This window comes from Megascapheus bottae, chromosome 4, assembly GCF_031878675.1.
Source record: "Megascapheus bottae isolate mThoBot1 chromosome 4, mThoBot2.hap1, whole genome shotgun sequence".
NCBI lineage: Eukaryota > Metazoa > Chordata > Mammalia > Rodentia > Geomyidae > Megascapheus > Megascapheus bottae.
In genome coordinates, this window is record NC_143512.1 from 16,145,185 (window position 1) to 16,171,337 (window position 26,153).

The window sequence follows — 26,153 nt, forward strand, 5'->3', positions numbered from 1 at the left end:
ACTCCTCCATTTCTGAGAAAGTCTGGCTCAAATTGCTTTTAGTCTTCTCTTTCTTCTTTGGTCTGAGAGAAGAATCACCAGACTGGAAATAAAATAACTGGGATATAGTTCAAATGGAGTGAGCTATCAATCCAAGTTCTAAGGGAATTTTTTTATTCTCGCAGAGGCTCAATTTTCTTTAACATTACAATAGCAAGGACTGACAGTAGCCTTAGCTACTTCATTAGATGATTATGACATTAAAATGATTATGAAATGACCGATTTCTTTGTTCATGTTCAACCCTACAAATTTTGTCATTCTTTTCTTTTGTTAACAAAAGGGTAAACGTTTATTTGGAGTTAGTTTTCTGGTGGATGATATTAAGGCCCTTCAAACAGAGCTCAGAAGCTCTTGTATGGCTGACTGCTGCTCAGAACTGAGCTGTGCTACGCATTCAGTCCACAATCCTCCAGAAGTCTGTACTTGGCGAACTACATTAGCCAGGTGTTTGGCACAAGGGTCTTCATGTTTAATGGCCTCCTGCATTTATTTCTCCTTCGATGATTATGCTGAATATTTTGGGCAGATTGGAATTGTTTTGGCCAAGAACGATTGGGTGGTTACTTTCAATCTGGTCGCACAGGTAATTGAAAGTCTGAACAGCTTCTTCCTTATCTTCATTTAGTGGCAGTCAAGACAACCAGTGTGGCAGGACCTCTTAAATATTTACACAGTCAGGCTTGAACTTCATCATTTTGCCCACTGCTGAGATGCAGTTCTCTGTGGCATTGACATTTTCTTTGGTCTCAGAATCCGCAGACTGAATGACTCTCACAAGCAGTGGAAGCGCTTCTGTACAAAAAGGATGATAGTTATCTCCACCGTACTGTGCCATCACTCCCAGGACATATGCTGCTACTTGTCTGACTTCTGGGCTGTTGCAAATTTTGTCATTCTTTAATGTCAAATTGGCTATGGTTGTGTATAAGAAGTTATGACCAAATAGGCAACTATTGCCATCTTAGATGTGAAAACACTTCTTAAGCTCTAAAGTAGCATATCAATATTGTGCTATACAAATTCTCCTGGAGATCCCTTGCCTTTTTCATCTGATTCATTAGAACCTGCAGGACACCTAAAACCAAAGGGATGGAGCTGTAAGTTTTCTAAAGCTAAGAATTTGGAAGGAGGGTACCAATCTTCAGTCTACTCTGAAAACCTAGAGGAAAACTATTAGGGCCCTGCAAAGAGTAGTAAGATGGTAAGGTTGGTTCACATGGAAGTAAGAGCTGCCATTTGGTTTCATTCTCAACCAATCTCGCCTTGGTACCAGCCCTGTACCTGGTTTCCCATTTCAGCTAGCAAAAATTCAGGGGTGAGGAGAGAGCAGACAATGGCTGACTGACAGCTCAGTCATTATAATCATGTCAGGCTGTTTTCTACACATGACCCTTTTCTCTTATTGGTTTATCTTTGGCTATGTCTGAAAGTCTCTTTCTCCCAATACCCAGTGGTCTTAGGAAAGTTGTTATTTTGAAACCTAAACAGAAGATTAAGAATTGCATCTACCACATATCACACCACCAAACAGAAGCTATCTGTCTACAATTTGCATTCCCAAATTTATACTCAATGCCAACATCCTTGATGCCAATATGTTCTCTGTAAATTCAGATACTATCTGTTAAAGGTCACTTCTAAAATATGTTACAGGTTTTCTCTGCTTTTTCAGAACTCCACCTGCAGTGAGCTAATCTGTGTCAGCACATTCGGAATCTTTTTTTTTTCCAGGCCTGGCATTTGAACTCATGGCCTGAACACTGTCCTTGGGCTTTCTTTTTTTTTTTACCAGTCCTGGATTTGAGCTCAGGGTGTGAACACTGTCCTTGGACTTTCTCAAGGCTAGAGCTCTACCGCTTGGGCCTCAGCATCACTTCTGGCTTTTTTCTATGTATGTGGTACCAAGGAATCGAACCTGGGTCTTCGTGCATGCTAGGCAAGCACTCTGCCACTAGGCCAAACCCCCGGCTGTCTTTGGGCTTTCTCAAGGCTAGCACTCTACCACTTGAGCCACAGCACCACTCCTGGCTTTTTCTGTGTATGTGGTACCAAGGAATTGAACCCAGGATTTCACACATGCTAGGCAAGCATTCTACCACTAGGTTACACTAGCAGCTCCCACATTTTGAGTCTTCTAGCAAAAAGTCTGACTTTCCGTTGGGGTAATTCTAGCTACTCAAGAAACGGTGCTGTGAGGGATTGCAAGTCAATGCCAGCTAGGGCAGAAAAGCCTGTGAGACTCCATCTCCAAAATAACTAGCACAAAGTACCAAGGAGGACAGCTGCTCAAGTGGTGGAGCATCATCCAAGCAAGCAAGCCAAGCAAGTGAGCATGAGGCCTGTACTTTAGACTCCCATACTAGCCAAACAACAACAACAATTGAAATTTAAAAAATGGAGAAGCAGCTTTTCATGGAACTATGTGTAATTCCAGGGCACATTTAATTAATGGAGCATTCTACCCTCAGTCTTCTGGCTTTCTCCAATGCTGGGACATTCTGAAATAAACACAGATTGTAGCTGATTTTCAAGAGGCAGCATCATTTGTTCTGAGATTTGCTATGCAGGGATCTAGACCTCCCTTTTCCATAAATAAATTTCATCCTTACAGAATCACCTGAGGTCACTCTTGGAACCCGTGCTAAGAGTGGCGACAAGTGCTGATGAAAGAAAGTCAATCAGTCCATCAGTGGTGAAAAAGATAAGAACATAGAGACAAGTATCCTCAGTAAATTGGCTGTGAGGTATCTGGGGACATAACATGTGAATACATACAGCCATATTCTATTCCTCACAAAGACTACGACTGCTCTGAATCTTCCAAGAATAGTCACTGGACCTTCAAGCTGACACCTCACATCGTCTCCCACATTTCCCAGCAGGCACCTGTGCTATGAGCTCATCATGTTGACAGGTTGTCAGTCACCCCAAGCTTGTTTGGTTGGGGACTACCAAGCATAGCTTTTACTTGATCTGAGACTTGAACTCTTCTTTTTGAAATGCTCCTGGCCATTAGCACTCGGATCTCAAATCAGGAGCCTTGGAGCAAAAGGTGTAAACCATTGAAACAACACAGCCTTATGCTCTTATCCTTCCACCCTACAACCTTGTGGGAACTGTCAGTGTGTGATGGTGCCATGGAGAAGGGCCATGTTCCCAAGGGTTTTTGCACCAGGAAAGACTGTTCAACCTCTTGATATTCAGAGTCATGAAGATTGTTCAGGCAAAGACAGTTGTGTCATTCAATGGTCTTATTCAAGCATTTCATATCAATGTATCTGGCAGCTTTGGAAGCTATTGTATAAGTAATGTTATCTGGAAGTGATGACTATTATTCAGAGGATATGTCATGATCAAGAATTTGGCCCAATCCAGTGTGAATGGAATTGCCCCAATATGTTCTTTCTTCCTTCCTTCCTTCCTTCCTTCCTTCCTTCCTTCCTTCCTTCCTTCCTTCCTTCCTCCTTTCCTTCTTTCCTTCTTTCTTTTTTCCTTTCTTGCTTTCTTTCTTTCCTTTTTTATTGTAAGCATAATTCAGCTCTGAGCCTTGGATAACTATCCCTTTTGAACATGGAGTCTTGCTTGACTATCTAAGGGGTGCTTGCCAATCCAAAGACCCATGTGTAAAGCTGTATCTGCTCTCTTCATTCCACAGACTGACACCTCTTAGACAAGGGTGACTCTCTGGGCTAATGCCAGAACATTCCTTTGCACACAAAGGAAAAACTGCACAATCAACTGCCTGTGCGCTCCAAAAGGCATCACGGGTTGAAAAACAGGTTGAAGAGTAGACCTCAAGTATCAAATCCTTTGGGGAAAACCCCAGACTTAGCCAAGAACTCTTGGCAAGAGCACCTGGATTGCAGCCTGATTCTTGGCTGCTGATTTGGGCAGCTGGATGTTATTTGATTCTTTAAAGAGACAGAGGTTTAGAATCCAATCCACAGACACATCTCTAGACATAGAGACATATGCAGTGTAGACATAGCAAGTGTGTGTTTAGGAGGGTAGGATGGCCCAGAATGTTTTGACCAAGCAGCTGGAGACAGAATTGTTGACTGTCCCTATGTTTCTGCTTTAGAGTACAGAAGGAAAGGTTCTGTGTGCTGGATAGATGACCTTGAGCAAATTACTTACTCTCTGTACCACCTGTGAGGTGTGGAGAACATTCAGAAATCCATAGAAAGCTGCGATGGAGATTTAGCGATGGTCCTTAATCATGGGTCTGGCCAGACACATAATAAAGACTCACGAAAGGAGAGTGATCAAACTTCTAATGTATTGCCTTAGAACAAGGGAAATAAAATTCTGAATCCAGAGAGTTCTTTGTGCAAATGGGTAGCTGATTTACGTGAAGCAGTGGGATAGACTTTCTAGCCAATGGTGCTAGAGACTATTAAAAGAGAAATGAAGTTGGATCAGTACAGTAATCTAGTTTTACTCCTAAGAGATTAAAAATCTAAAAGTAACGAGTCTTTATAAGAACATGGGATATTTTCCTGAGCTCAGGGGAGGGACTTGAGTGGGGATAGGAAAAGACAGAGAGGGAACTTCTAGGAGCTGATTGGGTTCAAGTTTGTGCCTAAAGAGAATTCCACAATGATTCGCTTTAGAATTGCTTATGCATTCATGTTTTACGCACTCTTTTGTATCTGTACCTCTCCTCTTACGTTTTCTTTTCTCCATGTCTCCTATATGTCTTTTCGGCACATTCAGAGGGCAACTACTATTTTTAATTTTAGAAAGTACAAATATTTGCTCATATGATACCAGAAATAGGCAAGTTATAGATACTGAGTGACATTACTAGATTGTTTACTATTTTAACTCTGGCACAAATCAGGCACACAAAAGATATCCTCTCTCTCTCTCCCTCTCTCTCTCTCTCTCTCTCTCTCTCTCTCTCTCTCTCTCTCTCTCTCTCTCTCTCTCTCTCTCTCTCTCTCTCTCTCTCTCTCTCTGTCTCCTATTGCTGTCTCTGTCCCCATCCCTCTTCCTATCTCTCAGATGTCTTCTGTTGTTTGTACTGAAATGCTGCCTGTCCACCTGTTGAGGTGTAGCCTCCAAGCTGTTTCTGTTTGTACCCTCCCCCTAAATCACTGCTGTTTCTCTTCTGCATCAAGTTGTGGTGGCTAAGTAGCACCTTCTGGTTTTATGCCACTGGCTGTTTTGTGATATTTTCTCTCAAAATGCCTCTTCTTTTTGCAAATATACCCCTTGCACAAGATTACCAGTCCCACATTTTCCCATAAAGACAACATTGCCTATTTGTGACTTTGTCTTATCCTCCTGTGCCTGTCAGCTTTAAAGCAGATCATCTAAAACATTTTCACATTTTCCAGACTACCTTTTGTATCTACATTCAAGAATTATTAAAAATAAGACCTCACAGGAAAAAATATGAAAAAAGCATAGCTCTTTATGTTATCAGTGATAACATATCCGTGATAAACAGTTGCAATTTTTTTCTTAAGGTGAGATATTCTGTTTCAAGTTGGGCATTAAAGCAAGTTAAACAGAAAGTTGAAACATAATTTGACAATTATTGACTTGGAGCAAAATTGAGTCTGCCCAATATACCCATTTGTAATTACTACTTTATTTAAATGCTCTTATTTCAAAATTTTTAAAGGTGTGTGTGTGTGTGTGTGTGTGTGTGTGTGTGTGTGTGTGTTTTCAGGGGCTGAGCTCAAGCTCTAGGTACTGTCCCTGAGCTTTTGTGCTCAAGGCTAGCACCTTTCTTCTTGCTCCACTTCCAGCTTTTTGTTGGCCAACTGGAGATAAGCATCTTATGGACTTTCCTACCCAGGCTGGCTTCTAACTGCAATCCTCAGATTTCAGCCTCCCAAGGAGCTAGGATTACAGATATGAGCCCCAATCACTTGGCTCATAAAGAGTTCTTAAATTGTTAGTTAGAGATCTTTGTGTTATTTTCCTCCTTGTCTAGAAAAAACATGGTCAGTTCCTCTGCCCCCTCACCCTTCCCACACACACTCACAGTGATCACCACTGAGCTGGAGGTGAAAAATCTAGAAAACAATGATTAATCCCTTAGGGCTAGAAAAAGGGAAGAGCTTTCATTGTAGGTTAGCAAGTAACCTGCAGCATCTCCGCACTTCTTCTCATGTTCTAAGGTCCCAGGTTCCCAAAATCAGACATTATTCTATTCATATCCAAACCTGATCTTTTTTTTGGAAAAAAATTCTGACCCTAGCCTCAATAACCTAATACTAAACTGCCTACCATTAACCAGCTTTATCTAAATGTGTACCCTTCTTCAGAGGATATAGGCACTGGGTATTTTTGTGCACTTGTGTTTTGGTGCCAGGACCTAGGACCTGGGTGCTGTCCCTCAGTTTTTGTTTTTGTTTTTGTTTTTGTTTTTGCTCGACTGGCACTTTACAACTTGTACCACAGCTCTACCACTGGCTCTTTGGTGGTTAAAATTAGAGATAAAAAGTCTCATGGACCTTTCTGCTCAGGCTGGATTTGAACTATGTTCCTCAGATCCCAGCCTTTTGAGTAATTAAAAACGCTTTTATAGAGGCAGATAAAGCCTTATCTTCAAGTTCTTCCTGACTGAAAGCAGACAAGAGAGAGAAAGTAAGAGACGATATCTAAAGTGTGACAGGGCATTGAGGCATGGTACAAGATAGGTGAGCAGAAGGAATAAGGTCAGGGAGCAATTACAGGTCAATCCATTGAGGGAAGGCACTCTGATAATCATAGTTGAAGAAGATGATGACACCTTGATATAACTAACCCCTACAATTTAATTATTTGCCTTTTGAAAAGTGTCAGAATAAAATAGAAGATTGTAGATGAATCATTCATCCTTTCACTGATTTATTCATTCAACATCTACATTGAACCCAGAAAAAAAAAGAATATAAAAGAAATGTAAATTGCATGTTGGAAAATAAAGTAAAAGAGGACCTCCTGAACTGATGTAGGCATTTGAGAAGTAGGAAATTCTTATTAGCCATAATGATCCAAAAACTCCTTACAGAGACGTGGCATATGAAATAGAGTTACAGGGAAAGAAAAGAGGAGAAGGCTTCTTCTTAGTTAACTCCCAAGTACACTGCTGATGGGAGTGCAAACTCGTTCAACCACTATGGAAAGCAGTATGGCAGTTCCTCAAAAGACTAAACACAGAGCTCCCCTATGACCCAGCAATTCCACTACTGGGCATTTACCCAAGTGTCCAGAAACAAGGACATACTAAATTTACTAGCACAACCATGTTTATTGCAGCGCTATGTACCATAGCAAAGATATGGAACCAACCCAGGTTTCCCTCAGTTGATGAGTGGATCAAGAAGATGTGGTATTTATATACAATGGAATTCTATGCTGTCATCAGAAAGAATGACCTCTCACCATTTGTAAGGAAATGGAACAACTTAGAAAAAATCATATCAAGTCAAGTAAGCCAGACTCAAAGGAACATAGGGTCAATGGTTTCCCTCATCTGTAATAATTAGTACAAGTCTAAAACTCTCCTAGCAGTGGATTACAATAGCTCAAACCCTAGATACATGAGGCTATATAGGATGAGGCCAAATTAATGGACCTCTAGGACATGGAATCAAGAGCTTAATTATAAGTGACTGTTACTCTATGTATTATGTTTTTCTCCCTTCTCTTGTGTTCTCATATTGTTACTGTATCCCACTTTGTTACCTGGTATATTATATAGATGTTTACCTGTTCATTTGATATAGGAGGGGAAAAATGAGGGGGGGAAATGGGGACAAAAACATAAGAAGTGATATCAATATGTGAGAAGTAATGGTGAATATAAATGTAACCCCTCTGTACATTGAAATAAAAATAATCTTGTTAAATTATAAAACAATGAAAATAAAAATGCATTACAAATATAAAAAAAGAAAAGAGAAGGCACTGCAGACAGAAGAAAAACAAAACATTATTGTTAAAAAACAGGGATGTATGTAGAATATTTGGGGATAGTCAAAGGACCAAGTAAAAATCACACAAAGTGTGATTGTAGAGAGACCCAATAGGACATCAAGTGCTTTTAGGAGGTCTGTCATGTACAAGAATGTGGTCCCTTTTTCCGTAGGCAACTTGAAGTTGTGGGTTTCACAAGACTAAAGCAGGGAGAGAGGGAACCCAGCAAGGACCAAAAGAAGGAATGGTTAGCTATTCTTAATTTAACTATTTTTCTGTGCCTTCTTGATTGCCTCCTTCAGGGATTCTAATTGCACTTGTAAACCTGTACCAAGTTGTCCCTCAATTTGTTGACCTGTCATTTGTTCGCAGCTCTTTCTTTCTTTCTCTTCTCTGTTTCATTTTAGTTTCCACTGTTATGCCTTCGAGTTCATTACCCATCATGTGTATTTTCCATTTCATATATAGTTTTTTAATCATTAGAACATTTATGCTTGTCTACTATATTTCTCTTGGCATGTTTACTGTTTCTTCCTGCTTGAGAAACATTGGAATAGTATTCTAGAAAATTTTTTAAATGACTTTAACTCTTAATTCCATTGCCTCTGTCTTTATTGTGTTATTTTTTGTCACACTATGTAAATAACAAACAAATAAATGTATTCCTCAAAACCCAATACTATTCATTAAGGAATAAGACCAGAGCCCAGTAATGTAGACTCACATGTTATAGAAACCACAAACAGATTAAAAGAGGATAGGTTAAAGGGAAACTTTGAAGCACAAACAAGATTACATAAGCTATTTTGAAACAACCATCCTTGGCCATAGTGATGAATAGCAGTGTTTTTTTTTTTAACCAATCAATAACAAGCCTGGCATCCATCCAAGGCTGAACAGAGAGGCATCCTTGCAAAAAAAATACTTTCTGTTTAAGGTTGCAATGTGGCCTTTGAGCAGGGCTGTGGTTCTGAAAATCTTTTGTGATCATTTTTTGTTATCAGGCAAACATGGGAGAGTGCCTCTTTCATAACTCACCAACTTTATTTATTGCTTTGTTAGGACCTTGTCTCCATTTTTACCCTACCTTTATCCTCTCAACTGGGTGGGTTTTCTCCTTTATGAGTTGTATTTTTTTTTTTTTGCTTCTCAAGATTCATGGTTAGACTGTTCATTTACCTTCAGTGGAAGGTATTTTTGCATTCCTAAATGTTCATAATGTTTGGCTTAGGACATGATCATTTTATCTGGAAATAGTTTGATTCATCTTTAAGCTTTCTAGGTAGGACTTGAGCAGACCAAGTTCTTTATTGCTTCTCTATTTGATGCCACATAAACTTCAAAGGTTTCTATTTTGCTCAGGAAGCAGTCACTGTGTCGAGCCTTCATAAGTTTCAGACACTGTGCCCTTTAATCCTTCCCATGTAATTTTTTTACATGAATACACTGATAGAAAACCTAGTGATTGTTTATGAGGGATTTCTGATTATTTTCTAGTGTCTCCCTTTGTTTCTTCCCTAATATTCTACTCAACGGTAGCATCACTGGCTTCCTCAAACACCAGTTTCATTTCTTCTACTCTGAGATTCACTTAGCTTTCTCTCTCCATGCATTGCAATGTGGGCAGTAAGCAGTAGGCAGGGAAATGATAGAATCATTCATTTGTTTCTTAAGTATCATTGAGGGCTTTTTATATTTTTAGTAAATTTCCCCCAGTTTTCAAAAGATCGTCAAGAGAATAAATCCATACTTCATGGCCCTACCTAGGTGAGAAAGATGAGGCTGTGTGAATCTATCTAAAGTCAGCTTTACAGGCAGATCTGTCAAAACACAGAGATTTCCAAAGACAGATGCAAAACCATGTTGGGGCTATCTGCAGGGGATAAGTGTTAAGACTTCTGTCAGCCAGACAAGCAGTCAGGCATGCCCTAGACATCTTACTCTAGTCTGAGAAAAATGTTAGTGTTTTCAATCAGGCCCTGAGAATAACTCCATGTAGTTCACTGGGGTCTATGAAAAGAATCCAGGGAGAACACTTATACTGGTGGTTGTAGTTAGGTGAAAAGAACAGTTATAGGGAGATTAAAGTAATGGCAGAGTCCTGGGTCTGTGCCAATGACATTCTACTGTGCCCTCCCCAGAGTCCTCTAGCACGTTACCTCTGCTTCTCTGCCTTGCAAGCTGCACAGTGCCTGAGGTGTTTTCTGCACCATCTTTCTATGAATTCAGTATTGATCCCAAAGCTTACATGATGCACAAAAGGCCCCAAGAACAGTAATTCTCAGAGCAAAGAGTTGTGACTTGCAAGGTGTTCTAAGAAGAAAACAGCAGTTGCTCTTCTTAACATTTCATCAACTTCAGACTTCTTTTTTTAACCTTAAGGGCAATGGGGATTGAATGCAGAGGTTCATGCTCACTAGACAAGCACTCTGCCATTTAAGCCAGCTCCTCAGCCTCTTAACATCAAATGAAAAAGTATTTAAGGGGCCAGGAGTTTGGCCTAGTGGTAGAGTGCTTGCCTAGCATGCACAAAGACCTGGGTTCGATTCCTTGGTACCATATACATAGAAAAAAAGCTGGAAGTGGTGCTGAGGCTTAAGTGGTAGAGCTCTAGCCTTGAGAAAGTCCAAGGACAGGGCTCAAGCTCTGAGCTCAAGCCCAGGAGTAGCAAAAAAAAAAAAAGGATTTAAGTCACTGGAAGCCCAGATGAGGAGTAGCACAACTTGATATCTCACTTAAATGCTTTACATTCATCTGTCTTCACAAGGCACCACGAGTAATATCACTAAGATATGGAGATTTGATGGCAAAAAATTAAAGACAGAGAAGGTAAGACAGGATATTTGAGAATAATTGCTAAGGGGTACTTTATAGATATTTGTAGAATTTCTGAAGCTCTAAGATATATAGATATATGTATAGATATAGATACATAGAGAGATTTATTGTAGTTACTCTTACTATTTAGTATTAATTATAAAGATTATTAATACAATTAATTTAATGTATCATTTTATATTATTAATTATAGTTACTGTTATTATTATCCCTAGGGGACATATGTTGAAACAGGAGGATTATTTTGAATGGCTAATCTGGGAGCTCTGGATCTTGGCTAAGCAGATCCTGGCATGCTACATGACAATCCTTCTAGAATGCCACTTACCTTCTAGGAAGACATACGGTCACCATTCATCTTAACTTGAAGGTATCTTTTTTTGGAAGGCCTGTGATGACACATTTTTGTGCTCTGACTGAGCTCGGCATATCTCGCTCAGCTTGCTAGAGAACATTTGATTGTTCTTCACTATGTGCAATGGTGGCTTAGAAATCTGTGGGAATGCAGTCTTGGCGACTGGAGGAGCAGCCTCTGTTGGAGCTCAGTGACGAGATGATTCTAAATGGACCAAAAACTTAAAAAATGTCACTCAGCTATAAGCTTCCTTGAGGAACTTGATTGTGCCCAGTTTCACAGCCAGGCCATGTCTACAAATGAAAGACAAACAGTGTCTTTATCATTTTATCCTTACTGTTTAAGTAGAAAAAGAGATAAAACGATGCCAGTGGATTTAACTTTCTTTTTCTTAAGCACAGTCAGACTAATCTTTTGGATCTCTGCTTCAAAACTGTTCCAAGGCTCTTCTCCTTACCAAAGAAGATTAAAATTCTTTTCCTCATTTTCAAAGTCTTTAAGAAAAAGTATCTGCCCTTCCCCTGCTTTATTATTTTTTCATTCTTTCTCAATTGAAAGAATATAGCTAATTTTATTGAAAACCTGTGGTGTGCAATGCACTATTTGACACCTACATATTTTATCTGATTACTTTCGTTTTAAAGTATACATGTTTGAAAGCCATTTTTAAAATTTTTCACTTTTAAGAAAGCCAGGTGCTAGTGGTTCATGCTTGTAATCCTCACTACTCAGGAGGCTGAGATCTGAGGATTGTGGTTTGAAGCCAGACGAGGCAGAAAAGACTGTGAGACTCTTATCTCCAATTAATTACTTGAACAAGCTGGAAGTGGAGTTGTAGCTCAAGTGGTAGAGTGTTATCCCTGAGCACAAAAGCTCAGGGCTGGAGTTCAAGCCCCAGGACAAGCATACAGAATATATTGCAAACAAAATTTTGTAAAGGGTGGGGGGAAGGATACAAGAATGAGGATAAGGGTAAGACAAACCAAGCAAGTTATATGCACATAAGGAAATCTTACAAGGGAATCTCTATATGATACAATTATGACATGCTAACATATATGTGAAGGGAGATGAAAAAAATTCAGATTCAGGTTAAGACAGCATGAGGAATTTGCCTAGCATCACAGAGGAACCAAGGAATAACCAGGTCAAGTTTGATTCTGAAGCTCAGACTTCTTTAGTACATATCACAGGGTATGCCCCATAGTTTTCTCTTTTAATATATAAGCCCTGATTGAATAATACTCATTATAAATTAATCAAGAAATAAATTAGTTTCTTCTGAAACAAGCTAAAGTTCTAATTTATATAGGGCTCTCAAATGCATCCAAGTTTTATCATTGATACTAATGGCTCCTATTTCTAGTCTCATAGCCCTTATAAACATGTATGCACAGAAACACGAGTAATATATGTGTAAAAGTTCTTAAGCTTGCTTCATAAAATACTATCATATCATGGTGATGTTTCATTGAAGCACATAGAAATATATTCCAGCAATTTTAACAGCTGTCTAGTAATTCATAATTTGTACGTGCATTTTGTCACTTTTCTACTTTGAACCATTGAGACTTTCTAATTAATCATCTTTACAAACATACGTGAATGTCTTTGAGGATAGAGAACTCACAGTAAAATGCTAGCTAGCTAACGCATAAACAACATATTGTCAGAAGCATATGCCAGAGATAGTGTAATATGGTTTCAAATCACTGATTATTAATGAAGTTAATTATCTTCTTAGCTATATCTATTACTTGTATTTTTTTTGTTCTGTGGATTGCCTGTTGGTAGATTTGGCTCAATTTGTAGAAGAACCTCCTGTTCATTTTTCTTATTAGTTTATAAATCTTAAAGTCATGGATCTTATTCTCTGTCATAGGGTTTCAATATGTTCTGTCAAGCTGCCTCATGTCTCGAATATTAGGGTGTCTTTACTCACGTGAATTTACGTTTGTACTTGTAAATTTGTACCAAGTTTTACTGACATTAGAACAATTTCATATACATTTGAGTTCATTCATGGCTGTCTTTTATTTATCAGTCAGACCCTGATCCATCACGTCTTCATGATTGAATCCATTCCCTAGAGACCACATCTTCACCACACAAGCCTCTGGAGAGATAGTTCATACCAAATCATTTGGTATTTCCTAATTCATCACCCGAGTGAGGAAAGCTCCCTTTATTATGTCTTTACAATAATCAACAGCGCAGACATTTTCTGTTCTTGAAAAGTCTGAACTCAAATTTAGACAATGTGGAGCAAAGATAGGCTTCATGGTGAAAACTTTTGCTACCTTTTTTCTTTTTTCCACAGTTTTCATACTTGTCCTCCCACCCTAGCCAACAGAAGTTTAAGTTTCCTCTAAAGTTTATTTCCAGTTTTTCATCGTGTTCTTTTCTAACTTAAACATAACCATAAATGCATAATGTTGTCCTTCTTTGTTGTTCTGCTCCAATGTGTCAGTGGCCCCAGGCGTCTATCTGATTCCACAATACCCCATATTTCTGTAATTTCAGCTGTAACTCTGGGAGAGGCCCATTTTAACTCTAATCCAGTTATAGTCCACTGGGTTTTAAGCCTTTTCTATCACTGGTATCTCAGCTTTAATCAAAACGTATAGCAGGAAGAAGTAACATGGATCCTGATGCTCATAAACGGACAGGTTGAACTGAAGCCCCTTGTGTAACTACTTAAAGATAATAAAAAAATAATGAAAAAAATTAAGATGAAATGTATATACCATTCATCCTGATCAACACCCAGTGGGCCATTAAATGTGGAGATTTTTTCTTTGGGTTTGCACAGGCTTTTACTTTCATCTCCCCCTTTTTATTCTCTTTAGGATAGTCATGAAATTGTTTCATTTATCCTTCATAATATTTATATTTTCTCTCAATTTTTTTTGTCAGTCATGGGGCTTGAACTCTGGGTCTGGGCGCTGTCCCTGAGCTCTTCAACTCAAGGCTAGTGCTCTACCACTTAAGCCACAGCACCTCTTCTAGTTTTCAGATGGTTAACTTGAGATAAGAGTTTCATGGACTTTTGTGCCCAGGCTGGCTTTGAACCATGATCCCTAGATTTCAGTCTCCTGAGGAGCTAGGATTGTAGACACGAGCCACCAGTACCCTCCTCTCAATTTAAAAAAAAAAAGTGGTTTATCATGTGAAGATGTTCCTGGTTTCTCTCTCTCTCTTTCTCTCTCTCTCTTCTCTCTCTCTCTCTCTCTCTCTCTCTCTCTCTCTCTCTCTCTCTCTCTCTCTCTCTCTCTCTCTCTCCTCTTTTTTTCTTTACTGCTGTTGAAACTTAAGGCTTTGAGCTTGCTTCTTGCTTACTTGGCAGACATTCTACCACTGTGCTACGTCTCCAGCTTTTTTGCTATTTTTTTTTTCAGATAGGGTCTTGTCTTCTTGCTCAGGTCATCCAGGAGGGCTGTTTTCCTGCTTACAATCCACACCATAGCTGGGAAGGCAGACAGGCAGTACCGTGCCAGTGCTTTCTCTTGAGATGGAGTCTCACACACATTTTTCTCCCCAAGGTTAGATTTGAATCTCAGTACCCCTAATCTCTGCCCCATGAGTACAGAGAATTTTAGACTAGTGCCTGGCTGTGAAATTTTATTCCATTTTTTTAATCTTTAGATAAAGAGCATTCATCTCTTGTATATTCTTATACTTTTTTTAAAAATCCTATTACTTCTAAGTGTAATGAAGTTATTTTTGACACAGTTATCTTTGCCTAAACTTGTATAAATCTGACTTTTTATACTAATTTTTTATGTGTGCATTGGTTCTGTGGTTTAAACTCAGAGACTTTAGCTCACCCTCAGCTTTTTTACTTCACAGCCAGCACTCTACCACTTGAGTCACATCTCCAATACCAGCTTTTATGTATTTAATTGGAGATAAACATCTCTCAGATTGGGCTGGCTTTGAACCGGTATCCTGAGATCTCAGCCTTCTGAGTAGCTAGGATGAACCATAGAGAGCCGCTAGTGCCTGGCTATCTAGATTTAACTTTTACTTATAGAAAGCCTTCTATTTGTTTTGATGACTCTTTTTAGTGGGTTATTTCATATTTCATATATCTTTATGCTTTCTTTTATTTTCATTTCCTTTGTTAGTCCTTTCGTTACATTTCTTTTTCAAGTCTACCTTCATTGTCTTTAGTTGTACAAAGGAGTTCCCACTCCACAAATCAGTTTGTTAGCACAATGCGGAGAATCGTCCCCCTTCCCCTCTTCATTCCTGATATTCATTTTATGGGACTGTGGAGGGTTTTTTTCCTTTAAAAATTATACTTTAAATTCTCCTCTGAAAATACCATCCTTGGGCTAGGTTTTTTTTTCAACTGTATTGTGTTCATTAGTAGCAGTTTCCACTAGTAGCATCTTTCTATTTAAGATCTCACTTATTTCTCCCTGGAGGATGCCTTTGTTTATTTGTGGCCTGTGTCTGGTGACAGAGAATATGTGTTCAGAGGTGTGCCATTTCCCTTAGGAAAAAGAAGTAGCCTTCCTCCCCCATCCCACCCCATGGCAGCAGCAGTGGACACCCTTTCCCTATGAAAGGCAAGACTACATATTTCAGCTTTAGGGACCACATGGACTTTGTGTCGAATATCCTGTTGCAGTATGAAAGAACTCATGGACACTCTGTAAACAAATCTGCATGGCTATGTTCTAATAAAGCTTTATTTTGTAAAATTGGTGGCCAGACTGCAAGCTTACTCATCCCCAACCTGGATTGCTATTTCAAAGCTGATGCTGTTGTCATTCCTGTTTCCAGTCTCACATGTGCTGGTGATCAGGACCTTCCAAAAAGAAGATGGCTGGACCTTGTTTGGGACTGTGTAGCTCTGTAGTTTGACTCTATTCTATATATATTCTATATTCCCCCTTCCAATCCTGAGAGATTGTTAATATTCCTTAAGAAACTCCTTTTCTTCTTAAACTAGACAGAGTAGATTGTGTTACAAGGAACTAATTTGATATACCCTCCTGCTTATCTTTGAATAACCCTTTAAAGTTTGGTTCAATAACAGCCATTTTATTCTTGTCTATGTGTGACTTGATTCTGTCTTTAAAATCGCTTTTGCCATCACCTGCAGTGGTCTCATTCTTTAAATATCACTTTTGCTCAGTCCATTTTTTTTGGGGGGGGAGGAGATTTAGAACAGCGTATGCTCTTCAGAGGTTGTCCGAGGATGTAACAGCTCTGACTCTTAAAGAAACACCTTCCTCCACCTCTTCATCATGTGTGCTGCTCAACATGTATTCATGTGTGGATGCATGTCTCTGCATGTTGAATGTGTGTCTGAGGGGGGGAGGGTGTCCTAGGGAAGGATGGAAGTGTCCAAATTTCCTGGAGACTTTGCCATTATTTTTATTTTTGTCATCTTTTTTCTATATTTCTAACGTGTAAACATTTTACTTGTAAGCCACCGCAATACTTTCATTTTGGTTTCTTTCTATCTTATGGGATAAAACTTGCATTTCCTTGGAACAGATTTACCTCCCCTTCTAGCTTTTTCTATCTCCATCAGTTCTTGTGGCTTCCTCTCTGGTTTTAGAAGGGGCATGATGTGATGACAGAGGCTGAGATCAAGCAGCAGGGGGTCAATCCCCACTGATGGCTTCCAGCCTCCAGGATGGGAGGACACTCAGGTATCCAGCATCAGAATCACATATAGACATGCAAGAGGGAATTTTCCATGCTTCAAAACAAGAGCCTGGGCTCTGGAATTACCTTCCTCACCTTTGATAGCACCCATCCCCTTACCTCAAAGAAAGAGTCCTTTCGAAGAAGAGTATACTTCCTTATTGAGGCCCAGTGGTCCTCGAGATGCCCAGGATCCCACTTATTTCATGTCAGTGAAATATTTGCATTGTTTTCAATGGAAAATTGCTGTTAATCTTGAGTTCTAAGGGAAAGGAGAAACAGGAAGCTGTTGGGAACATAGAATAACAAGCTAAAGTTGACATTTATAGCTGAAGAATTCTCTGCAGAACTTGCCCTCTGGAAGCAATTTCCATAGTTTTTGAAGAAAACACAAGGGTTTTGTTTGTGGAAGCTTTGTTTGTGTGTGCTCCCTGCCGTGTGGACACCTCACCTCAGACAGCTGTGCTCCAGCAAGAGGGCCCGGTTCAACCGGAGCATTTGACATTCTTGTTCTAAGGCCTCTCTCATGTTCCTCGTGTTCTTTCATGATCTATCTATCAACTTCTAATAAATATTACCATACATAAGAAATGCTATAAGGCCTAATATCATGGCTATCATTCAAGGGACGTCTCAGTCCCTACCTTTAGTAATCCTTTCACTAAGTCATGAAAAGAACATTGGGACCTCATGGGATCTGGGATCAAGTTTAGCTTTACCAGGGATGCTGGGATGGATTATGACTCATTTTTTTCTACAACTTCATGAGAGAGAGAGAGAGAGAGAGAGAGAGAGAGAGAGAGAGAGAGAGAGAGAGAGAGAGAGAGAGAGAGGAAATAAAAACTTAAAAGTTCCTTTCAAAGGATCTGACCTGAGTTCCATGTTAGATGAGCTGAAATTGTGTGATTTTTTCACCAATCATATCAGTGCAGGGTGTGGGTCTGATTTTGTTTATTATGGTTTCTCCAGAATGGATAATAGTGCCTGACATTCAGCTCTTAGTTAGACAAAGAATGAACAAATGACTAAAGAGTACTGGTGCAGAACGATTTCATGTTGACTTTCATGGAGAGGGTATATGCCAGGCTCTGGTGGCTTATAATTGTAAATGCTAGCCTCTTAGGAGACCAAAATCTCAAGGTGCACTGTATTCATAAACAGTGACTTTATTGAATGGCAACTCCTTTGTTCAATTACTTGAAGGAAATGAAACCTTTTTTTTAAGATTTAGCAGGTTTCTTCTAGATATGTACTCAAGAGAAATGAAAGTACATTCCCACAAAATCTTTTGCATATTTGTTAATAGTAGCAATATTCATAACAGTCAAAAAGTACAAATGCTAAATTCTCCATCAAATGATAAAAAATTAAATGCATCCATACAATAGAATGTTGTAGGTCATTAGGAAGAAGTAAGGTACTGATATTCAATATGGAGCAACTTTACAAACATGAAAATGTGAATCCATTCACAAAAAATCATATTTTGTGATTCATTTATATAAAATGTACAGAATACAAATTTCCTAAAACCTCAGGCCAGGTGCTTGGCCTAGTGATAGGGTGCTTGCCTAAGAATTGTGAAGCCCTGGGTTCAATACACAGAAAAGCTGAAAGTGGTGCTGTAGCTCAAGTGATAGAGTGCTAGTCTTGAGAAAGGATAGTGTACAGGCCCTGAATTTAAGCCCCAGAACTCCCCCCAAAAAATGTTTTTCATAAAACCATAAAGTAGGTAACTGATCATTTACATTGAGGGGTAGGAGAAATATGTGAGTGTCTGCATAAGTCTAAGGTTTTAGGTGGTAATAATAAAAAAAGAGATAAAAGATTAAGAGATGAAATTATAAAAAAAATAATAAGATCAGATTATGGCCATGGTCTCAAGTATCTGAATATTTTCAAAACTATTATCTTTTATACTTCAAATAGGAGAATTTTGTCAGTAATAAATTATACTCTAGTACATCTATTTGAGTTTAAAAAGCATACACTAATCTAATTGAAAAAAAATCTAAGGATTTAAATTGGGCTGATAGGAAGGTTGTACCATAGGTTCTGGAACCAGTATTTGACTTCTATTGTTCTCCAAGCTTGACTTATAAAGGCATCAGAAAGAGATACGACACAGAGAATGGATCAATCAGATGTGTAGAAAGAATTACAAAGACGAATTCATATGGATGTCAAGGGAAGATGCTTTCCACTATGCTGTGGAACACCAGTTTCAACAACTCTTCTGTCCAGAAGTGAGAAGTTCCATTTGTACAAGAGAATGAAACAATCTTTGAGGCCAGTCTTCCTGCCTAGACCTCAGTCCTCTAAGTAGAGAAGGCAGTGCTGTCTTTTGAAATGTTGGTCAACACATAGAACTCTTCCTACTTAACACTTGCCTACAAGTCTCACTTGATGTGCGTTCCCTGTCTATTCTCACTTTTACCTAATCGGATGCAGCCACATTGTTCTTTTTCTGATTTCCTGAGGTATAGACCTTATTTTTTCTTTAGGGCTTGGCAGGAATTATGTTCATAAACCATTCACAAACATGAATTTTTCCTTCAACCAAGAATGTTCTTCCTCCTAACTTTACAGGTCTGGCTGCTTCATCCTTTTTATTCTCACTGGTTTGTCAATGCATTAGAGCATATATCCTTTACCTTAACTGCTGATCATAGTACAGACACTCAAAAATTGGTTGAGAGCATAAATAACTGATTGCTTATTCTTTTTGAGGAACTGTGACAGTTACTTCCTATAAAAACTTACAGGATGCCTATCTTATATATCGGGAATTAGAAACTAGGCCTATATGAAGTTGCATGTAAAGCTGGATCTGGGTTGTGTATAGAGTAATTTACTGAGAGAGCTATTCAGTGATTCTTCCAGTATTTTCCCTTCTCCTCCTCTCCCAAGCAGGCTGTCCCATTTCCTTGTCTCTGGCATTTGCTGCGGGGTTGTTTGAGGGCAGTGGCTTTTCCTGTATTTGTATAACCTTCCTGTATTTCTTCCAGTTGAAAAGTTGATGTTGGTACAGTAGAGGGGTGGGGGAGGATGAGAATGTCTCTGAAAGAAACCAGTGTGAAGAGGAAAATTCCATCCAGCTGAAGATAGGACCTGGAGCTAAGGGGCAGGGAATCCAGTTCCATGAAATGTCTCCAGAGAAAGCAGGGTTTGCAAAAGGGGCAGGATCACAGGTATGACTCAGACTGCCACAGCTTTCCTGCTTAAATATAGATTAATCCTTCAGGCAGATCCCAGGGGTAGAAAGTTGGACATTAAAAGATTACTTAGGTTTAGATCATGACGAATACCTGTGTGAACATGAGAGAAAGCCATGGACAATGGTATTTTGCTGCATTACCTCTGAACTCCAGTCACAAAAAATAAATAAATAAATAAACTAAAAGCAACCCATTTCCCTAAAAGAAAGAAAAGAAAAAAGAAGTAAGGAACCGATCAATGTTTAACCTAACTAACATGTACACTATGAATTTATTTTTGCTGTCCATGGAAAAGGAAACATGTATTCCTAGTGTAATGCATCCTGTAAGAAAAATCAGAACCATACTTAATGTATGACAGTTTAGGAAAAATAGGAGTGGGGTGTGTGTGTGTGTGTGTGTGTGTGTGTGTCTACACGCATGTGTGTTAGGAGAGTAATTTGGTCTTCATGGATGTTGATTTGCCATTTCAAAACTATGTGTGAGAGGAATTCACAAGAATCAATGACGTCTTAGGCATCGGCTGCTCTCTTTCCTCTAGGTTCACGAGCAAGCAGTGGGGCTGTGTCTCAGTTTGGCATCTGAGGATGCATTCTGGACTAAAGAGGTGGCCCCTTCTCCTCAATCACCACAGCCATCATGGCTAGGTTATGTTGTCCTCATTCTGGAATGTATGTAAGGTTTTCTACTAATAATATCAACTCCTCTGGCAGAGGCAACTAATTCCCCTTCTCTGGGTAGTGAGAAAACAAGGATCTGCCAATATTTAACTGGCAAAAATCTCATCTGGGAGTATTAGGTGGCTAAGCAAGATTTATGAGGTAGCACATTCCTGAGCAGTCAGGGAGGAGGCCACAGCCCAGTTATCAGTGAACTTAGAGCTCTAAGATTGCCGTAATCACTCAACTCATGAAATAGGAATTTCTGTAACATCTTTAAAATAAAATATTATTTTGCTTTTATATTTTTCAGAAAAAAATTCCAATAAATCTCAAAACACTCTTAAAAATATGAAGGAAAAAACACAAAAAGATAAACATATAGTCTTTGTTCTATCTGGGCTAAATTGCTTCTACCCTCCTCCCATTCCACATCTCCCTAGAATCTTCCAGGGCTGATCTTTCCCAGCATGCCAAGCTCCAAACTCCCTGTTTCTCTTGCATGACACCTTCTGAGTGTCCCCTAATTCTACTGCATGCTACATGTACCCTAGAGGTATACTATAATGTGAGGAAACCCAGGAGACATCTGGTCAATCAACAAGGTTGACTCCACAGATTTCTAAAGGAGCCTACAGCAAAGACAGATACATGACTCCTCTCTTTCCTTTACCCAGAGACAGAAGTTATCCATGTGGAAATTTTGAGGACATGACAAATGAAATCCAACTAAAAAAAGAGCCTCTGCTCTTCTCCAGAAGGGTTCACTGGAAGAGTATGGACTTGCAGGTCCACTTCTCATTCCTAAATGTTATCATCAGACTTACCTTTCACCTTTTTCAGTATTCATTCTACCATGTAAAAGACATTCTTACTTTCGTCTAACAATCTGCTTTCTATTCCCTTATTCAGTGTCCAGGGCCTTTATCCTTATCCTGCTATGGTCTCGTAGCCTGCGATCTGAATTCACCTGCTTCCGTATGGAGATGTGAAAGACTAGAAAAGGGGAAACTGGGATGGGATATGAAACTCAAAAGTCTTATTTTGGATATATGAAGGCCACTTTGAAGTATTTGAGATGCTGTTCATAGAAAGATACCAGATAATAGATGTGACATTGTTGTCTTTAAAGATGAGTAAAAGGAACCAGGAAGTCACATGAGTGTAGAAAAGGCAGGAAATAGATGTTGCCCTGGGACTAAAGGATGGAAGCACCCCAGCAGCACCTTGGCTTTAGCTCCATGAAACAAAGTAACAGGCTAATCTTAACTGCAGACATGTAACATACTAAAAATGTATGTTATGCTAGGCCACAGTTGTTTTACATAGCAAAACGTTTCATAACACTTAATGGTTACTTAACTTTTTTTCAGATACATGTTTGAATTGCCAATTCCTAAGGCAATCATGGGTCCTTAAAAAATTCCCTCTGCCAGTGCATACATTAGCAAGGATTCTTTGGGATGCAAATAGCAGAAAACTTGGGACAAATGTTCTTAAGCTGGTAAGCTAGCTCAATAATGAAAAGTCCCAAGGTGAGTTCAGTTATAAGCATAGCACACATACCAAAAACAGCTGCTCCAGTGATATGATGTTTAGGAATCCACTTCTCTTTCTCCTGTCAATTCATCCTCAGAGAAGATGTCCTGGTTGGTTGGTAATGATGTTCAACGGCAGCTGCACACCCACATTCCTCTGTCTGAGCGGCCCCTACATGAAAGATACCTGTTTCTCAGTTCTATGTACTGACACTCAGTAGACTGACTGGCTTGTTTCAAATGTTCAACCTTGACGCAATCATGGTGTCCAAAGAAGTACTATAATCTTGTCCAGTATGGATCATGGGCTCACCCCTGAAGTCCCAAAGCAGGGTCAGCTTTCTCTACCCATATGTGTGGAGTGAAAAGGAGGGAGCGTCCACAGTGATCACCTCTTCCCTCCAATGCCAGAGCAAGAGAGCTGGGAAGTGACCGGACTTCCATCTCATATCCATTCACTGACATCTGTCCTTTTCTTACTGGGTATCTATTAGCAAGCATCAATTTATTAACCTTCCTTCCTTCCTTCCTTCCTTCCTTCCTTCCTTCCTTCCTGCCTTCCTGCCTTCCTGCCTTCCTGCCTTCCTGCCTTCCTGCCTTCCTGCCTTCCTGCCTTCCTGCCTGCCTGCCTGCCTGCCTGCCTGCCTTCCTGCCTGCCTTTTCTTCTCTTTCCTTTTATAGACATGAGCCACTAGTTACCTAGGTCTTGGAGAAATATGTTTTTCCTTGCCAGTACTGGGGCTTGAACGCTGGGCCTCACACTCTCACTTGGTTTTTTTTTCTTTTCTTTCTTTCCTTTCTTTCTTTTCTTTTCTTCTTTTTTTCTTTCATTTTTTGCACATGGCAATCACAATACTTGAGCTAGTGCATGCATTGTCATGCCTCCATTTCTGGATGTATGCTGGTTAATTACAGAAAAGAGGCTTGAAAACTTGTCTTCTCATGCTGGCTCTGAACTTCGATCCTCAGATCGCAGCCTCTTGAGTAGTTAGGATTACAGGTGTGAGCCACCGGTGCCAGGCTGAGCAATTCTTAACTAAGAACATGTGTGTAACGTACCTAACATCATGCATATCACATTTCCTGAGAGGAACATACACTCCCTTCCTTCTTTCCATCTAGTGACCGCTGAATGTCCCGCCCTTCTAGCAACCTCCTACAGCACACCTCTATCTGTACACACATTCCTTCAGTCTCTTGAAAGCCTTATTCTTCCTCTACCTTTTGCCAACTTGAGCCTAGGGCAGTTTGGCAGTGTAAGCATTTTCATGCTTCTGTGGGTGACAGAGAATCCTCTCCAGTTACTTACTTAGAAATCATGACTCCTTGCACTAGCATAGAGGTATTACTGCTAGGACTTCCACTGCAGAAAGAGAATTCAACAGCTGCTTTCTCTTTCCCTACAGCCTAAACTATACTACTGCAGTGAAGAGATAGCTGCTACTTACACTGAAAGGTAGATCAAGTAAAGCCCAATGCTTATTGGTATTGCTAAAGGTTCAGTAACTCAAGACCAAAACTGTCCATAGACTTTCAGCATTAACAGGAGTCAAATTAGGTTGGTCCCAAATTGATCAAATAAATGAGGGAAAAATCTTCTTGAGCTTCACTCTGCCACACCTGACCTCAAGTTCTCACTACCCGTCTTGAGTGGCACAACAGACTTGGAAGCGATGTGCAGTGTTACAAGCAGTACTGCCTCATTTCTACGAACATTCAACACAGGTAAGAAGAGGAAGTAAATAGAGTATTTCTGAGGCCCATCACTGTTTTTTCACTTACTGGTTCTTGCAAGTTTGGCCTCATTTATACACTAGCATGACACCCTAACCTCAGACCCCAACCACACATAAGTAAATTTTGCAATACCTTCCTAGTCTGAGAAGAAAAAGTTCCACTTATCCCCTTATATACAGAGAAGGTAGAAAAAATTCCATTCCTCCAGTGGAAAATCACACTGCAAGCATGTTTCCAGTCCAATACAGATAAACAATCCACCAGTGGGAAGGGTAGAATTGGGGAAGCGTTGGGGAGAGAATGAACACAGAGAAAAGAGAAAAGAAACCCCTAAAGCTATTTTAAGTGTCAGGGGACAAAATAAAATGAAGTTTCCCAGATATGAAAATGCTACTTAGTCATTCTCGAAAATCCTTAAACATGAATAATAGGTTCAACAGTAGCTTGCCCAAAGCAGGCACAAATCCCATTTGTAGGTTTATTTTGAAGAGAGGGAGAGAGAGGGAAAAAATTCTCTGCAAACATCACAAACTTGCCCTAAAGCTGCTTCTAAAGGAAAACATCAATTTACTTACCAACTTATAAAACGATACTAATGAGATGTGGGTTACACACACCAGAGAAAGCTGCAGAGCGAGTAACTGAGACAAGGGGTGACTATGATGATAACTGGTTTTGATCTCATGGAGACCAATTCTGTTGACTGGCTCACTTGTCTGGGTTTTTTTTGCCAGTCCTGGGACTTGAACTCAGGGCCTGGGCACTGGCCTTGGACACTTTTTGCTCAAGGCTAGTGCTCTACCACTTGAGCCACAGCATCATTTCCCACTTTTTCTGTGTATGTGGTACTGAGGAATCAAACCCGGGTCTTCATGCATGCTAGGCAAGCACTCTACCACCTACCACTAGGCCAAACTCCCAGCTCCCTGACTTGTGTTTTTTCCTGCATTTTCTTCCCAAGGCAGGGAGAGAATTTGTGGTGACTCATTTTAAATCTAGCTTTACAGAAGGAAAGAAGGGTATATTAATAGGATAAAAATAATCTAAATATTTAAGACATCAGGAAGTGGGATTGTTAGCCTGTTACATTTCCATGAGAAACTGAGTAACTATGGTGACAGGTATGAGCCAGAGACAATGACCCAGACACCTTCTTTTGGCCCATTCTTACCTCCACTCAATCCTCACACTGGTCGTTTCACTTTCTAAAGAGTTCTTAATGAACTCTCTACCCCTATCCATTTTGCTATCACCCTAATTCCAACTATGACATCAGGAGGCAGTGTACAGTAAAGGTTATGAGAGGGTCTCTGAAACCAGGGTTCAAACTCCAATTTGGCCTCATAAAAACTGACATTTTTTTTCTTCCCCTGTCATTTATTCTGTAATGTTTCAATCTTTTCATCAGAAAATTGATATTTCGAATAAACCAGATTTCAAAATGTTATGAAAATGACTGGAAATGCAAGTTAAAGGCTTAGACAAATGCTCAACACAGAGCTGACCCAAGAAAGCTTTGTGGTAAGCATGGTTATGATTATTGTAGTTCATCCTGTAAAATAAATCTCCCCCAACTCAGTTTTCCTTATGCCCCTGGGTATTTCTCACCAGGACTACAAGAGTATGCTTCTTAAGGCAATCCTATTTAATGTACCTTGCTTAGCTAAAGGCCAAATACTTTAACCAAACTTAGGATACCCATTAGTATATGACTTCCCCCTGTTTCTCTTGCAAGTTGTACTTGTTCCTCTAATGTAACTGAAACACTTTCTCTTTTTCACATGGTAACTCTTGCTCTCCCAGCGCTCTTCAGTGGTTTCCCCTCTTCTGTCCTGCAAAAATCTCCCATTTCAGAAAACCTCTTCACAAAAGTTATAGAAACAGAAAACAGACTTATTAGCCAGGTGCCAGTAGCTCACACCTGTTGTGTAGAAAGTTGAGGTCAGGAAGATTGTGGTTCCGGGCCAACAGGAGCAGAAAAGTTCACAAGACTTCATCTCAAGAATAAACTGAGCATGGTGTCATGGGCCTGATATCCAAGCTAAGGCAAGCTTATTTTAGAAAGCCTAAAATAATGTACAATATGGTCCAGGAGTGAGTTTGGAAAAAGTGAAACCCAGTACAAAAATAATGAACTGAAGATGTGTCTTAGCACTGGAGTACCTGCCTAGCAAGTACAGACCCT

The 26,153-nt window shown here is 39.6% G+C and overlaps 1 pseudogene; it reads right to left on the minus strand.

Annotated features, from left to right (window-relative positions):
- Nucleotides 1-372: 372 nt before the first annotated feature.
- LOC150064101 (importin-5-like) lies at nucleotides 373-17,363 on the minus strand (annotated as a pseudogene).
- Between the last annotated feature and the right edge of the window lie 8,790 nt (nucleotides 17,364-26,153).